At 41.7% G+C, this 16,738-nt stretch overlaps 2 non-coding genes across 2 annotated transcripts; both read right to left on the bottom strand.

The window, feature by feature from the left end:
* Nucleotides 1-296: 296 nt before the first annotated feature.
* On the bottom strand, nucleotides 297-370 carry trnai-aau (transfer RNA isoleucine (anticodon AAU)). The gene has a single exon. It is a non-coding gene; the product is annotated as a tRNA-Ile (tRNA).
* A 681-nt stretch (nucleotides 371-1,051) lies between these two features.
* On the bottom strand, nucleotides 1,052-1,124 carry trnar-ucg (transfer RNA arginine (anticodon UCG)). Its single transcript has one exon. It is a non-coding gene; the product is annotated as a tRNA-Arg (tRNA).
* Nucleotides 1,125-16,738: the final 15,614 nt, after the last annotated feature.

Here is a 16,738-nt window from a genome sequence, read left to right on the forward strand (position 1 = left end):
ATTTGCAGTATGTGCTATTTGTCAATCAAGTGGAAACGCTTACATTGAGGATGAATCCCCAAAGCACCAAGGGCTAAGTCTGTTCTAAAGCCTTCAGGGAACGATCAGACCTATTAACCACGAAGGGACTCGAACCCTCAATCTTCTGAGCCAAAGTCTGACACCTTATCCATTAGGCCACTTGGTTACATCTGCAGCTCAATATTTTAGTCAAGTTTGAGTACACCACATACAAATATCAGTATGCAAGACATGAAATAAATAACAAATGCAAGACAGTCTTGGATAAAGAAATGTGGCCAGTATGGGGATTGAATCCATGACCTTGGCATTATTAGCACCATGCTCTGACCATCTGAGCTAACCGACCTTAATTTTCAGGGTTTTTGGGTCATTTACATTCTAAAAACAAACCCAGGGCCGCCACCTAAAATGGGACCAAGAAATTTGAGGTTTTTGTTGACTCCCTTTTAAAGCATTCAGGGAACCATCAGATCTACCAACTACGAAGGGACTTGAACCCTCAATCTTCTGATCTGAAGTCAGATGCCTTATCCATTAGGCCACATGGTACAATTTGGAGCTTAATTTTTTAGTCAAGTTGGAGTACACCACATACAAATATCAGCATGCAAGACAAAATAAGTAACAAATGCAAGACAATCTTGGATAAAGAAATTTGGCCAGTACGGGGCTTGAACCCATGACCTTGGTTTTAGTTGCATATTTTTGTCAAGTTGGAATACACCACATACAAATATCAGTGCAAGCGATGAAATAAATAATAAATGCAAGACAATATTGGATTTAGAAATTTGAGGTTTTTGGCCAGCATGGGGATTGAACCATGACCTTGGATTTATTAGCACCACGCTCTGACCATTTGAGCTAACCAGCCTTAATTTTCAAGGTTTTCGTGCCGTTTTTATTCTAAAAGAAGCCTAGGTCCGCCACCTAAAATGGGACCAAGAAATCCTTACCTTGAGGACATGTTTCCAGATTACTAAGTGCTGAGTCCCTTTTAAAGCATTTAGGGAACCATCAGATCTATCAACCACGAAGGGACTTGAACCCTCAATCTCCTGATCCGAAGTCAGACGCCTTATCCTTTAGGCCACGTGGTCCCTTTTATAGCACAATCCTTTCGTCAAGTTTGAGTACACCACATACAAATATCAGTATGCAAGACATGAAATAAATAACAAATGCAAGACAATCTTGGATAAAGAAATTTGAGGTTTTTGCTGGTTCTTGGCCAGTATGGGGATTGAACCCATGATCTTGGTGTTATTAGCAACTCACTCTTACAATCTGAGCTAACTGCCCTTGTTTTACTGATTTTTTAGGCCATTTTTATTCCAAAAGACGTTTGGGTCCAGCACCTTAAATGAGACGGCTCGTGTACCTTGAAGTCAGAACATCAGAGTATCAAGTCGTGCTTACATTTTCAATCCTGCTTCCAACCAGCAGAATTACCAACCACAAAAGGATTTGAACCCTCACGCTTCTGATCAGACACCCCCCGCCCTCCTGAATCTCACTCTTGGTCTCTTCCACTTCCTGTGGGCAGGGCTTAAGAGGCAAGCTCTCCCACTTTTCAGGTTATTTTGCCAGAGAACCTGTGTAAGGGAACAAAGGTAAGAATCACCTGCAAATGAATCATCTGTAAGAGATAACGTTCACTAAAATATTTGAAAACTAGTTATAAATACAGAATATAAGCTTCACACACTGTAGCGGGTGGCAAACCCCTTTCATTTCGGCTTTAGCCCACTTTTAAAACTCAAATATTTCTTCCATCATGCAATAGTTAGCTGGTACGTGTTACTAGCACCGCTGCTTAACTGCAGGCCGACAACTGTTGTACAAACGCACAACCATTAATGCACACTTGCCATGCAATACGAAATCGTGCAATGGAGGAGAATCTCCATCTGGGTGTGTAACTGAAGTGTTCGCTAAATGCCTGCAGCGATCTGTCTGCTTCCACGTCTTAAATTCTCATCCAACATTCAGCAGTGACAAAAAAAAAGGCCTCTGCTGGAAACGCAGTCTGCTGAGGAAAAACAGTTTTTCATCATCAGTAATGATGAGCTGAGATGCTAACACAAACAGATTTCCAGTGTGTTTGGCAACCGACTCAGGAGTAACGTAACATTCAGTCATGCGTGTTAGCTTGGCTGTCGGTGGGGACCTACGTACATGGCTCAGGGTTAAAATCTTCTCACCAGGGCTGAGCTGTCTCTGTAGGCCGAGCTGCCGAGTTTGGGTTTAACCCTCTGATGTCTGATGTTCGGTTGCACACCAGCGCCTCGGGATCTCTCTCTGTAGTAAATTAATTTACATTTGGAGGATTTTCTAAAGATGCTGGCTTCCTGTGGAGCCAGGGAGATCAAAGTGTCTCATTCTGTGTGTTTGATGATGTTTGATGTTTGCTTTGAGTGTGAATGTTGCTGACTTTTTGCTGTCTTTTTCTCTGCACAGCGGGAGGTGCTCTTTCCTGCCTTTTACTTTCTGCCCTTCCTCGCCCAAATTTGGTAAGTTGCGTTTTACTTTTTTTCCGGCTCTGATTCAGAATCCCTTTGCTGACATATTCTTAATCACCTCATGATATCTACTCAACAAGCATTTGATGGCGGGGTGATGATGTAGGAGGAGGAGGCCAAGTTCAATTCTTGCCCCAAGTGGCACAAATTCTTTGAAATGTAATATTGTGAATCAGTAAAAATTCGCCCTCAGAAACTTCTTAAGTAACACCACTGAGATGTTTGATTTCAGATCCTGAATATCCTCATTTGCCAGTTTGTATTTCCTGTCATTATTCAGTGTTATGGTTTTATGTTGGGTTATTTTCCCCCAATCAGTCTGTTTTACGTGCGCGGTCCGTCTAAGGGATTTTGACTTGATGTTGATTTTAATTGCTCATGAATTATTTAGCATTTCTTCGACCAGTATCTTAACTTCATCGGTGCTTGTTGTGCCCCGGTGCAGATGGTTTCCTTTGGCCCCTCCCCTCGCCCCAAACACAAGCACACACTCTTGCGCACATACATTCACAAACTTAGCCCATGTTGCTAACTTCTTGTCCGTTTGCGGAAGAGCCTCTTGCTTCAAAATGTAATATTTGAGGAAAAAAATGGTCACAACGTCAACGCAAGTTATCGCAAAATGCCGAGGAACAAATAATTAGCATTTCTCAACATGCCTTCCTCCTTTAGTAACTTTAAAAAATAAAGCAACCAAATTAGATTGACGTGATCTCAAGTCTAAGTGATGCGTAGGAATAACAGCCTATTTATTTTGATTAAAACATGTAGTTTTAGAACATTTCAATGTAGAAAAAGATGCATAGAAATAGCCTGTTACTCAATACTATTATTGCTTTATGCAAGATGAAAAGCTGGTATTCATCGCTATCGGATTTGTCAAGGGGTCAACAATGTTTTTAAATGATCACTTTGTCGTGCTGGATAAAGTGGGACAGGCAGGATACTTTAATCCATCTTTTTTTTTTTACGTGCCTCTTTTGGATTTTTGTACCCAGTTTCATTGTCAACAGTTAAATTGCCTGTTTTAAATCTTTCTCTGACTAAAGGACAACTTAACAGTTTCATTTTTTGCTTCACTTGTTTGGTAGTTGGTGCCATATATTGCGTATTGTGTGGTGTTGTCATCTTCTGATTTATCCCTCTTTGTGAAAAGGGTTTGACATATATCTAGAAATACACAATATTACTCCGCAAAAGAGACAAAGAATATTATTCATCACGCAGTACCATCAGGGATTCGTGTGACTGATCCAGTTTTCAATCTTCAGCACGACAGTGACCCCAAAAACACCCTGTGGCAAACTCTCCATGATGGTTGTAACAACCTACCTGCCAAATACCTTGAAAACTGTGTGTACCCTGGAGAGGTGCTGTTTCAAAGGCAAAGGGTTGTCACACCAAATATTGATTTGAGTTTTTCTTTTTCTTTTTTTTCTGTTTACTGGACTTTGTATGGAGTTAATTGATAAATAACAACTATTCATGGCATAGTTTTTTGAAAACATTCCCACTTTCCTTTTAATCCCATTTGAACAGTACTTTAAAGTATTGTTTTGTCATTTCTTTCTTCTTTTTAACTTTTTGACGCTCTCTGGGGGATGGTATCATAATTGTGCAATATATATATATATATATACCTAAATCACGTGTCATGTTGGCCATTTACCTGATGAAAACCACGTAGAGTCGAGATGTTGTCTAAACTCGGCTATAATCCAGTGTGAGCAGAGACTTTATCTTTTCTTTTGTTGCTCAAGGGGAGGCGCTGCTGGTTACATAACTGCACTGATTTCACTGATTACTTAGCTCACTGTTTTTGTGATAAGCACGTTTGACGCCGTCAGAATTTTCTGGACATCGAGTGTGTCTTTTTCAAACAGCCTTGGTAACCCCGAACAAAATCTGTGCAACACATCCATGTATTTTAGAGCTGTCTTGTTGGTGCGGACGGTCGCACTAATATCCGAACAATGTTTAAATATTTACAGAAAATGGGAAAATCTGATTAAGTTCGTCAGCATCATCTGTTTTCTCTCAAGAGCTTCACATCTTACATTTTTCCATTTTATTTCAGATCCATGATAACTTACCGCTGCCGTTTTTTTTTTTTTTTTTTTTGCTGACTTCTCGTGACTGCGTGTAGAATATATAAATGGGAGTACGAATTTTTACACGTCCTGAAATTTTTTTACAACGCGACGATAAGTTTTCACCTGGCGGCTGTTATGGGTCGACAGTGCGAGTGTGACTGAACAGCGGTGTGTGCCGAGTGTCGCTCCGTACGTCAGTGTGATGTGCTGCAGGCCGAGCAGCAGCGCGACCTGATGGAAATGAATCTGCGTGATTGCTGTGGAAGCTGCATCTTATTGCTTGTTCATTCAAATGTGCAGGATGCATATGTCTGTGTGTGTGCGTGTGTGTGTGTGTGTGTGTGTGTTGAGAGATGTCACAGAGTTAGTATGCGTACAATTGCCAGAAACTCCACCCCCCCTTCCCCCTCCTGACTCTACCTACATCTGATTCCCTTCCGGCTACAGCAAAGGCCCCTGGGCACGTTGTGAGGCCCCTACGCCCACTCTTTTATACATCCACATCGGTGTGTGTGTGTGTGTGTGTGTGTGTGTGTGTGTGTGTGCGTGTGTGCGTGCGTGCGTGCGTGTGTGTGTGCGTGCGTATGCATGGGTAGATGCATCTATTGTTGTTAATCTGATTTGGTTAAATGTCCCCGGGGCACACACAAAGCAGAACCTCCTCACCTTTAACCCGCCTCCTCCTCATCGTTTTTCTCTTCACAGTTATTAATCCCCGACCGTCTCGCTCGTTTGAAGAGGCTAATCAGTTTAAGAACTTTGATACAGATAATATTCTGGGGCACCGTGTGAACGTAAGCTCAGTGCGCCAGTGTTTTCTTTGTGTGGGGAATTTTTTTTCAGCCCAGTTTCTTCTCTATTTGAACACTCTTGCTGAGAATAATATCCCGTCTCAAGTCAATCAGTTGTAACTCTATGTACGTCATGTGGAACATTTGCTGACATGCACCTGATGTGTGATATGCAAATACCTTTATGATTGACTCAGAAAATCAAATTGAATACACACTCTATCACTGATATTACTATTATTGTTTACCTTTAAGGAGGTTGTGTTTTCAGTGCGGTTTGTTTGTCAGCCGAGTTCCATAAATAACATTTAAAAAAAAAAAAAAAATTAATCAAACTTGTTGGAAAGGTGTAGCATGAGCCAGGGAAGAATCCAAGTACATCTTAAATTCAGTAGATGGTCACTTCAATAGTAAAAAAACAACAACAACATAGGCCATATTTGAAATGTGACACCTTTACGGGTACCAGTAATCCTCTGGGATGCATATGGATTTAATAGCAGTCGTTAACTGGAACTGATGCAATTGTAGCACAATCGCCTCGATTGTAATAATAAAATATATCCACACATGTATATCGGTTGCAGCTGCAGATTTGTATATTATAAAAGAGCAGCCTTTGGCCTCGACGGAAGTCTGTGCTGTCAGTGCACTTCTAGCTTTTCTATTGTGAAATATGCTGTTGTCACTAAAACTATCACAAAACCAGACCTGCATTGATCTTTTTTTTTTTTTTTTTTTTTTTTTTTTTTTTAGAGAGTTTGCATAGTTGGCCCGGAAATTTAGACGATGAAATGATTATTTTTCTTCTGTCAAAATAGACAAGAAATCCGTAAACGTGAACAGACAAATGAAAGTTTGAACATATACAATCCCAGACCAACAAAGATCCCGAGGGAAAACTGTGAGAAACGGTGAAAAGACTTTTTAAACATTGTTGAAAAATTGTTGAAAAAAACCCTCAAAATCTGTCTTTTCTCAAGTTACTAAAGGATGAGATAGATGTTTTTTGGGGGTTTGGAAAAATATGGAAGAAGAACTGAGCTGTCTAGCCACAGCTTTTTTTTTTTGGTGTATAAAGATTTTTGTGGATTTTTGGATTTGCCTTTTTGCCTTCATTCAAAGGCAAGCTGAGAGAGAAGAGGAATGACAGTCAACAATTTGTTTCTGACCCAAATCCAATCAGGAAAGCACAGTTAGCATTTCAACGTAGCCCAATATTTTGTATTTCAGACCTGTCAAATTTGCCACAGAATTATGTGGACAAATACACAAATCCGATATATTTTGAGTCTAACTTGCATTTTCATTTGACTGAAGGCATATTTACACAGCGCTTCTGACGTGTCAGTGCTTGACAGGAAGACTGACAGCGTGCCGACCTGTATTTAACATTCGAACCTTGTGTATTTGACATCGGCTCTGTAGACTTTTCTCTGAGCTGTGTGTCGGTGTTGTTGGTTTAGCCTCATTATCCCAAATCCAACATCATTTCCAGTCAGATGAGTGTTTGTGTATTTACTTCTCGCTGCTTTTCTCTGCTCCATCTGAACTGTGATGTTCAGCTGACCTCAAAGCTAACAGTCACCCATTTCGTACCCCCCCCCCACACACACACACACTATTCTCTCCCTCGTGCACCCGTCTCACCCCCTGCCTCCCCATCCTTTCTACCTGCGGCAAAGTCTTATGTAAAACACATTTATTTTTAATGGATTTTTTAATGAATTTTTTAGCTGCCTATTAATAATGCCATTAGTGGTGGTAGAGCGGCGTCAGACAGCAGCCCGGCCTGCTAATCCTGCCCCCCAGCCCTGGCAAACGCAACTAATCCAGGCCCCTGCTTTGGCTCCAAGTAGGCCTCACACACACACACACACACACACACACACACACACACACACACACACACACACACACACACACACACACACACACACACACACACACACACACACACACACACACACACACACACACACACAGAAGTATGTGCAAACACAAACTGTATGTAAAACACACTGCCACACACACATGAGAGCATTGGCTAATCCTCAGTGTGTATATTTCACCATTATTTCTTTCTCGCTTGTCTTTTCACACGCCCCCCCCCCCGCCCCGCCGCCTCTCCACACCCACTCCCCCACCACCTCCTCTTCTTCTTTTTCTTCTACTTCTTCTTCACTCAATCACAACCCTCCTCCTCCTCCTCCTTTAATCCTTCTGTCGCTCCTTCTCTCCTCCTCGTTCACGTCTCCCCTTCGCCTCCCACCTTATTTCAACCCTTCGTCCCCCTTTCAAGCCCCCCCCACTCCACTCCCTCTCCTTCCCTCTTGACCTCCTCCCGCGTCTTTTTCTTTTTTCCTCTCTTCGTCTTCACCGCCCTCCTCTGCCGCCTTTCTTCTTGTTCTCCCCTGGGCACCCAGCAGGCCCGGCCTTGGTGCTCATCTCCTCACGGAGGCTCCTTACCTGGGGCCCTGAGTGCACACACACACACACACACACACACACACACACACACACACACACACACACACACACACACACACACACACACACACACACACACACACACACACACACACACACACACACACACACACATCTGTAGACGCTACCAAAAAAAAAAAAAAAAAAAAGTCAGAGCAGAGCTGCTTAAAGCCTTAATAGAATTTGAGCCCAGCTCAGAGAGCGCTGGAGAAAAGATGTTAATTACTGCAGGTTTTAATGCTAATTAAATGTTTCAATTAATGGTGTGTTTGTTGCCAAAATGTGTGTCAGTAATTGACGAACGGCTATAAGGTGTGTGAAGGCATTAAAAGGGAAGAGACAAAGAGAGTGCGCTCTACCTCCGAGATGTGCCAGAGCCCGGAGCAGTGCAGCATGGGAAATTTCATTCATGAGGTGGAAAGAAAAAAGTGCTGGAACAGATTCAATACAGCTGGTTTCCATAAAACCGTTCGTGGCCTCCGTCAGCTGAAGCGTTTCTGTGCAGCTGGACTGTTGATGTATACAACATACTGAGCTGAAGGGGTCCTGGATGTTCAACAGGAGAACAACATATACAGGCAGAGAGCAGACAGTCCAACTTATTTGTAAGAAGATCCGTCATGACTAAGCATACGAAAAAGAATGAAAATTCTCTTGCCATATAAAGATGATTTGTTTTTCAGTTTTTACTGACTTTTCTGGATTTGTTTTTATTAAAACTTTATCCCCCATCACATGCGGACTTCTAGTTTCCTGTTGCAGCTAGAAACGCAAGTTCATACTGAATGCGATATTTCCAACTCAGAAAATAAGTTTTGGTAAAAGAAAGTGATGAAAAAAAGAGAATTAGTTGCTTATTATGCACAAATATGTATTTAAATTTTTAAATTTAAGGTAAGAATGAATTATGTAGTGTTTGAGCTCTGGTGTTTGAAGTTCAGCTATATATATATATATATATATATATTTATATATTTTGTTTATTATTATTTATTTTAGCAACATTAGCAAGAATTATCAGGAAAAATAAGTAATAAGAAGTCGTCATTGGTGCAGACACCACTAATAATGCTGATCCCTTTGAGGCAGTATTGAGAACTTTGGGTGTTTTTTTAGCTGTTCAGGCCGGTCGGATGTAAAAACAGGACACAAAGAGAACAGAAGACAGGAAGGAGGACAAAAGTCTGTTATTGAAATCAGAGATGGGCCAACAGTTATGCTGCAAATTCGACTTCTTTGCATTCTGTTGACACATTACAAGATCTTGACTCCAATCCAGTCACTTGTTGCTTCACCGATGATCTAAGTAGGAACAGAAAAACAAGCAAACAAATGTTGCAATAAATATGACTTTGCAAAAGTTTGTCTCTATTGATACAGCTGACCATCTTATCTTGTGAAAATAAAAGTCATTTGTTTCCCTCTGTGAGCGCTCAAGATTCAAAGGATCCACTTTCAGCGAACTCCTGTCTGAACTGGTATCAGAGCTGGACTTGAAAAGCAAACATCACTTTACTTTATACTCTTTTTATATGACATTCATTGCTTAATTTGCTGTAATTGTTTAATCTTTTCAATTAAAGACACACACTCACCAACACTTTATTGAACCACCCGTGCAATCCAGTACAATTTAGTACCACAACATAACTACAGTGAACTGCATCATATTGAGAAGTGTTCAGCGGCGTATTTTATGTTGACGGGATCATAACATTATAATACATCGGAAGTCTTTGGGTTTTGGTTCCTGGGTAGTGGGACAAAACGGGATATTTGATGGCATCGATTTGGCTCTTGAAATTATTTATGTCAATCAGTTGTAAATGTTACGTAGACATTATTGCACCAGTGGTTTAATAATAATACACTGATGTGTGACACACCGCATTGTGAGTACTTTAAGTTTGGATACTTTAGGTGCACTTTGCTAACGCGGACATGTTTTGATTTGACGTGTGCATGCCGGACTTGTGCTTGTAGTGGAATATTTCATACAACTTAAGTCTCTTAATTCTTCCTGCACCTGTGACTCACAAACACCTGACTCACCTCCGTACACCAGAGAAGTAACGATCCAGAAATGTACAGTTTATTTTCTTCTGTCAGTGTGGAGCAGACAGGTGTTTGTCTCATGACTGTGTGTGTGTGTGTGTGTGTGTGTGTGTGTGTGTGTGTGTGTGTGTGTGTGTGTGTGTGTGTGTGTGTGTGTGTGTGTGTGTGTGTGTGTGTGTGTGTGTGTGTATGCTGCCCCACGGTGATGCACTGCAGACACAGACAGTCCATCACGTTGAATTATTACCTCGCTGAGGAGCCAGCGACGCACTCACAACTGCTTTGTGTTCACTTTACACATTCCTTGTGTGTGTGTGTGTGTGTGTGTGTGTGTGTGTGTGTGTGTGTGTGTGTGTGTGTGTGTGTGTGTGTGTGTGTGTGTGTGTGTGTGTGTGTGTGTGTGTGTGTGTGTGTGTGTGTGTTTTGCTTGTGCATACCGTGTGTCACACTTGCTGCACACTGATATGAATTCTCTCTGACTTGGTATGCAAATCAAAAGACTCTAGGTAGGGTAGTGCTAATTGCCCGGTGGCTCTTTGAGCAGTGACTGTGTTGCGTGTGTGTGTGTGTGTGTGTGTGTGTGTGTGTGTGTGTGTGTGTGTGTGTGTGTGTGTGTGTGTGAGAGAACAAGTTTGCGCAGGTGTGTGTGTGTGTGTGTGTGTGTGTGTGTGTGTGTGTGTGTGTGTGTGTGTGTGTGTGTGTGTGTGTGTGTGTGTGTGTGTGTGTGTGTGTGTGTGTGTGTGTGTGTGTGTGTGTGTGTGTGTGTGTGTGTCTCCTAAGGCTTTCAGGATAAGGATGTGAAATTCCAGATCAGCGTTTCGGTGCTGAAGGCCTGTAGGCTCCTGTCAATCCTGCTGACACACACACACACACACACACACACACACACACACACACACACACACACACACACACACACACACACACACACACACACACACATGTCTCTGAGTTTCTTGCCCAGATTACCATAATTAAGTCATTTGTTGTGGTTGAGGCTGATAAAATCATTGAATTATTCAATACCAACAATATCTGAGGCTAGATAAATCTGTGTCTGTGTGTGTGTGTGTGAAAATGTTTGTGCGCATGTGCCACTGTACACTCCCAACACCACACTCTCCATCACCCACAATGCACCGCACTCCTGGCAATGATATGGCGGGGGCTAATCAAGCACTCCTCTCCGCAGCATCACAACCATCCATCACACACGGACACAAACATCCTTCAACGGGCAGCCGTTCATTTGCTTGCATGGCGGCGACACAGCACCCGTTGCTGCACCGTCAACAATCTGCAGATGCTCCAAAGACCTGTAAAAGTTAGAACTGATATGCATATATCATATTTTGTGTGCACCTGTCATTCACAGTTTTCGAGGACAAAAGCATTACTTCACTTTGCCGCGTTGAATTAGCGTCAGCATCTTCGGCACGTCTGAAAGCAGCCAGAAAGTTCTTCTTTTTTTTTTTTTTTTTTTTTTTTTTTTAACACTGACAGCAAAACAAAATGGATTGTGGGGAAGAGGAAGGCGGAGAAGTGTGTGTGGGTGTGTGTGTGTGTGTGTGTGGGTTGGCGGGTGAAATACTTTGAAGTACGGGCGTTGTGCGGCAAGGACAAAAGAAAGAGTTTGATGAGAGCGGAGAAAATGGTGTAATTGTTGGGAGGAGGGGGAGGGGGGGGGAGGGTCACGCCGACGATGAAACAATGTTTGCAGAGTGAAATTACAAGACGGTACAGAGGAGGTCTGGGCTTTTGTCTTTGTGTACATGGCGTTTGGGAACATGGAGCGAGATTCGGCTGTCCGGTGCTGTGAGTTTGGTTTTGAAACGGTTTGCATCATTTTCCTCATCGTCTGTCGCTGATGACATTCTGCTGCCTTCACTTCAACTTGATTGCTTAAAGTTGAGGTTGACTCTTTGTTTGTGGTGCAGGAAGCTGAAACGTGACTATCTACTCGGGATGGGAATGCGAATATTTGAAAAAAAAAGTCGAATAGTTCAGAGCGAATTTCGAATAGTGGTTTCGCTTGAAATACCCACTTGACCCTCAATGTTTTTACTTCATGGTGCAGGTTTCAGCTTTTCTTACCAAAAATAACTCTGTCATTCAGCAGGAATGACGTTGACCACACAAGAAGGAAGTCATGAGAGCTGTGAAATCTCTCGGGTGGATGAACTGTCTTAGTATTATGACCTCGGGTAGTAGGTTTGATCGCCAAAATGTAAATTTACTGTGTATTTAGTCAAACTCATACACTCGATATTCAAATGGACAATACCGAAGAGCCTTAAAGTGCAACACCGCTGAGGGCCACTAGGGGCTCTCATGAGTCGATACATTTCTCCACAAGCCATCATGTTGGTGTTCTCGGCAAAGTTCACTCCTGCTCATCAGTGCTCTGGTGGTCCTCCTTAAAATAATTCCGTCATTGATTAAATATTAAATCTTAAATATAATATCTGCGATTGCATTACAACACAGAGGAAAAAGTAACTGTTCTTCCCATGAAAACAGATCTTCAGATTCTGATCGTCAAGATTGTGAAAAAAAAAAAAAAAAAAAAAAAATCAGATTCACAAATCTCTTTCGGCGTGTTTATCCTTGTCCCTGAAACCACAGCGAAAACCTTAAACTTTTAAATTAATAGGGATTATCGGAAAGATGCAAACATCTTCATTTTATGCCTCTAAAAAAAAAAAAAAAAAAAAAAAAGTAGATGCAACTGCTGTGAAATTTTAGCCTAATCTCAGTCGATTTATATCTAAACACTTATTTAAAAACGAAAGTGCTGTGATCAAAAGTTAACCCCAAAACGTGGGCACAACACATTTTTTGAAGAGAAAGGATTTGGTAGAAACACGCGACGCAAGAAGAAGAGACCTAAAATCACCTTAATTATGTCAATATGTAATGCTTTTTTATAGTGTACATCGTCCTTCCCCGCTACTGTTAAACTGAGATTTAAGATGAGCTGAGCTCTCTGGCAGAGAGGTAAACAAGGAGGGTGATTAAGGGGAATGAAGCGTGAGTCCTCGTTATGTTTGCTTCTTTCTTTCTAATCAACATTAGTTCAGAGCCATTATGCCTCTGAAGCTGGTGTGTGTGTGTGTGTGTGTGTGTGTGTGTGCGTGTGTGTGTGTTTCCACACATGTATAACCTCGTCCATTAGCCTCTGCTGCCGAGCAGCAGGAGGCGGTGGAGGAGAGACGGCGGTGGTGGGGGTGAAGAGGACGGGATGAAATTATTTTTAGTGCAGAATAGAAGTGTTTCACTTGACATTTTTAAGTCATTCCTTCACGTCATCGAAGACGTTTTCATGTGATGCTCGGGAAGCATATCAACAGGTTTATAAAGTTTTGAAAACCTCTTGAGTTTAATTCTGTGTTTTTAAATGTAAAGAAAAGCAGAGATTTCTAGAAATTTTTAAAGCAATGGGACTGTTGTCTTTTTCCAACACGTTCTCCAAACCTAAATTTGCTGTTGCCTTTCAAAATACAACATTTGAACGTTTTCTGATTTAAAGCCTTATCCAAACATGGTTTGTTGGCGCCTTCAACTGTTACAAATAAGTGTTTTATGCTCGGGTTAAAGTTAGACTCGTTTTGAATGAACAGTTGATCAAAGTGCAATGTGAGAATATTTAGTCCTCAGCTCTATTGAGCCCTTTTTGCACCATTTAAATCATTGTTTTGGATTTGCGGCACACAACTTGGTTTGTCTCATTTTCTGCTTTTATCAACTCCATCCAGTCAGGGAGCAGTGGCTGCTAGCGACTAGCGGGTGAACACAGAGCAAGTGGCAAAACTTTATGAAATTAAATCGAATTGAATTCATTTGTGAACTGTCGTCTTGAAGTCTTGAGTTTGGCATTTTGGCCGTCGCCATCTTGGCATTTTTGGAGCGAGAAGTGACCATATTTGGACGAGCTGGAGAGGAGCAAGCGGTGGATTATCTGAGGACATTAGGCCCCGCCCCCTTCTCCTGGCGACCTGGCTGCACCCCAGACCTGTCGATCATACTGGCTCCAAATCAATGGCTCCAAACATCAATCAGCTCTCTTTGAGGCCTAATATCTAGTCAATTTTTGAATTATTTTCAGAAGTATCACCAGAGCAATGACCAGAAGGAGTGAATTTTGCGAATCACATCATAATGATTTGAGGGGGGAAAAAAATGACATTGTATTTTGTAAGTGAAGTTGACGCTTTTTTGAATGGGAGTCTATGAAAACAAATGTTTTTTTAATTTATTTTTTTAGCCACCCCCTAGTGGCTCTTTGTGGTAATGCAATTTAAGGCACTTCACATTTGCTTCACTTTTCAGACCCAGAGACTGCGTGTTAATTTTGATATACACTCTATAGGGGAGTCCTAAATGGAGCTAAAACGAATGGGAATCTCAGAATGATCATTTTAATGCGAAAAATGCAGTGATGAACACATCAGCGCGTTGCTTTGACAGCCTGTGGAGACGAAGCGAGAAGTTCACGCTCGTCTGCGGCTGCGTTTGATCCTGTGAGCGGGAGAAACAGACAGGGACGGAGGAGGAGAGGCGGAGGACACAGGGACCGGGTGAATAACGTCATGGAGAAAGAGGAAAATGTGGACACGGAGCGGGAAGGAGAAAAGACGCGCGTGATGAAAAACTGGAGAATTAGACATCCTCCCGTGTGTGAAATCTGGAGGTGAAGAGCGGCAAAAACGTATTTGAGTTGAATTTAGAAGAAAAAAAAAGAAAAGAAGAAAGATGCCGTGAAACATGTTGTGCATCATAAAGTAGATAAATCTTGCTGCTTATCTGCAGTGGTTGCCCACATGTGTATCTGTGATTTGTATCTGCCGAAGAGTTTCCCGATTAGCTCTCAGCATCACCGAGTTCGAAATCTGAACATGAAATCGCAGCGCGAATCACGTGGAATCGGCCGTCCAATCAGAGCGGCTCGCCGACGGTTAGCGGTGGAATTGCACGCAGGTGCGCGGAAAAATAAAACACTGTTTTGAGCTGGCACTTTAAGGAAACAGTAACAGTAAAGTATAAAAAAAAAAAAAAAAAAAAAACTTTAGCAGCAAAAACTAATAATTGCAAAGCAGCCAATTAAATTGTGCGGGAGAGATGAAACCGCTCATATTTCCCCTGGTAATTTCATGCTCTAAACTCGCTTCCGTGCGCACATAAAAAGAGGAGAGAAAATATCATTTCAGAAGCTGACAGAACTCATTGTTCGTGGAATTTTAAATTCAAAAAAGTTAATAAAGGCGAGTGCGAGATGAAGGGAATTTGCATTTCTCAGATTAACAGCATGTAGAGCAGCGGCGGCGCGCGCAGCCTCGGGTCATCATTTAAGAAACCTTTGCATATTTTATTTAAGAGTGGCCCGGTTTGGAGCGTAATAAGACAGACAGATAATGATTAGAAGGTCGGGCCTGCGGGGCACAGCCGGGCTGGGCGCTGTAACGCTCTAATACCCAACACACACACACACACACACACACGCGCGCGCACACACACACACACACACTCGCACACACACACACACACAAAGCACAGCACAGCCTGTGCCGGCTCCTCTAATTGGCTGCTGATGGTTTATGAAATGTTTTCCAAAGGTTTTATTATTGTTGTTGTTGTTGTTGTTGTTGCTTTTATTGCTTTCATTATTTGAATGGAGGTTTTCTGCTCGTGAGTGTTGGTTTAGCTCAAAGCCAGCTGGTTCTGCTAACATGCTCCTTTTTAATCAATGCAGAAAAGCCCCAAATGGTCCCAGAGACGTCGGATCACATGCTAATGCTGCAACGCTGTCGTACCGTCGGTCAGCTGGAGCGCGAGCGGACCAACCAGAACGATTTTTTTTTTTTTTTTTTACAGGCAGGAAGGGAAAACACCTCGGAAGCAACATTTCAGATCATTTAAAAACCGAGGCTCACTGAAGGGAACCGAAACTCTGTCATGTAATTAAAAGTTTGATTAGAGTCCCGTCCGCGTTGGCACCGACGGAAGAGCTGCTTAAATTTTATACCAAAATGAAAGAAATACATGTTTGTTTTTTGACCAATCAAATCCATCCACGAGTAACCTGCTCCTCATTTCAAAGCCACCCCACGTTTGATGAACTCAGTTTGCACCAGGAAATGGCTGCGCCACATGTGCTGGCAGTTTCACACCAAATCATATCAACATGTAAACTTCCTGAACAACCCTGAAATCTTGAGTGCCAACATTTTTTTTTTAAACACCGGGTCAATTTCTTTCCTCAAAAATATTCAGATCCTGTTTTTTGTTTTTTTAAATTTATGACACTGAAATTTCAGATTTTAGGGACAGCTGCCATGAAACTTAGCAGTCATTAATTACTTTGATTAGTCTTAATCAAATGTATCCACAGCCTTAATTGGCAGATGATGGTACGACACATTTTTTTTTTTTTTAGTTGATGTTGCTTAATCGCTAAAATGTAACAAACTTTGATTGAAAGTATTATTATTATTATTATTTTAAAGGAATTTGACATGGTGCCTACTGGGTGCTGAATGGAGCCCGATGCTTTGACGGTGATTTGGAAAACACGGCTTAAACAAAATTTGTATTTGACATTAGCAGGATTAGAAAACGCAAAAATTCTCTTAACATCGCAAATACACTTTTTTTTTTCTACTGTCAAATCTCGTTGTGTTACACCACCGAGTGCCGTGAATTTGGGGTTAAACGACAAACATTTAATTACCGCTGATCGAATGTGTAAAATTTTGCATTTCACGGC

Source organism: Brachyistius frenatus, unplaced genomic scaffold, assembly GCF_029030835.1.
Source record: "Brachyistius frenatus isolate BFR_SWC_R1_liver_20210118 unplaced genomic scaffold, ASM2903083v1 Contig_143, whole genome shotgun sequence".
Lineage (NCBI taxonomy): Eukaryota > Metazoa > Chordata > Actinopteri > Embiotocidae > Brachyistius > Brachyistius frenatus.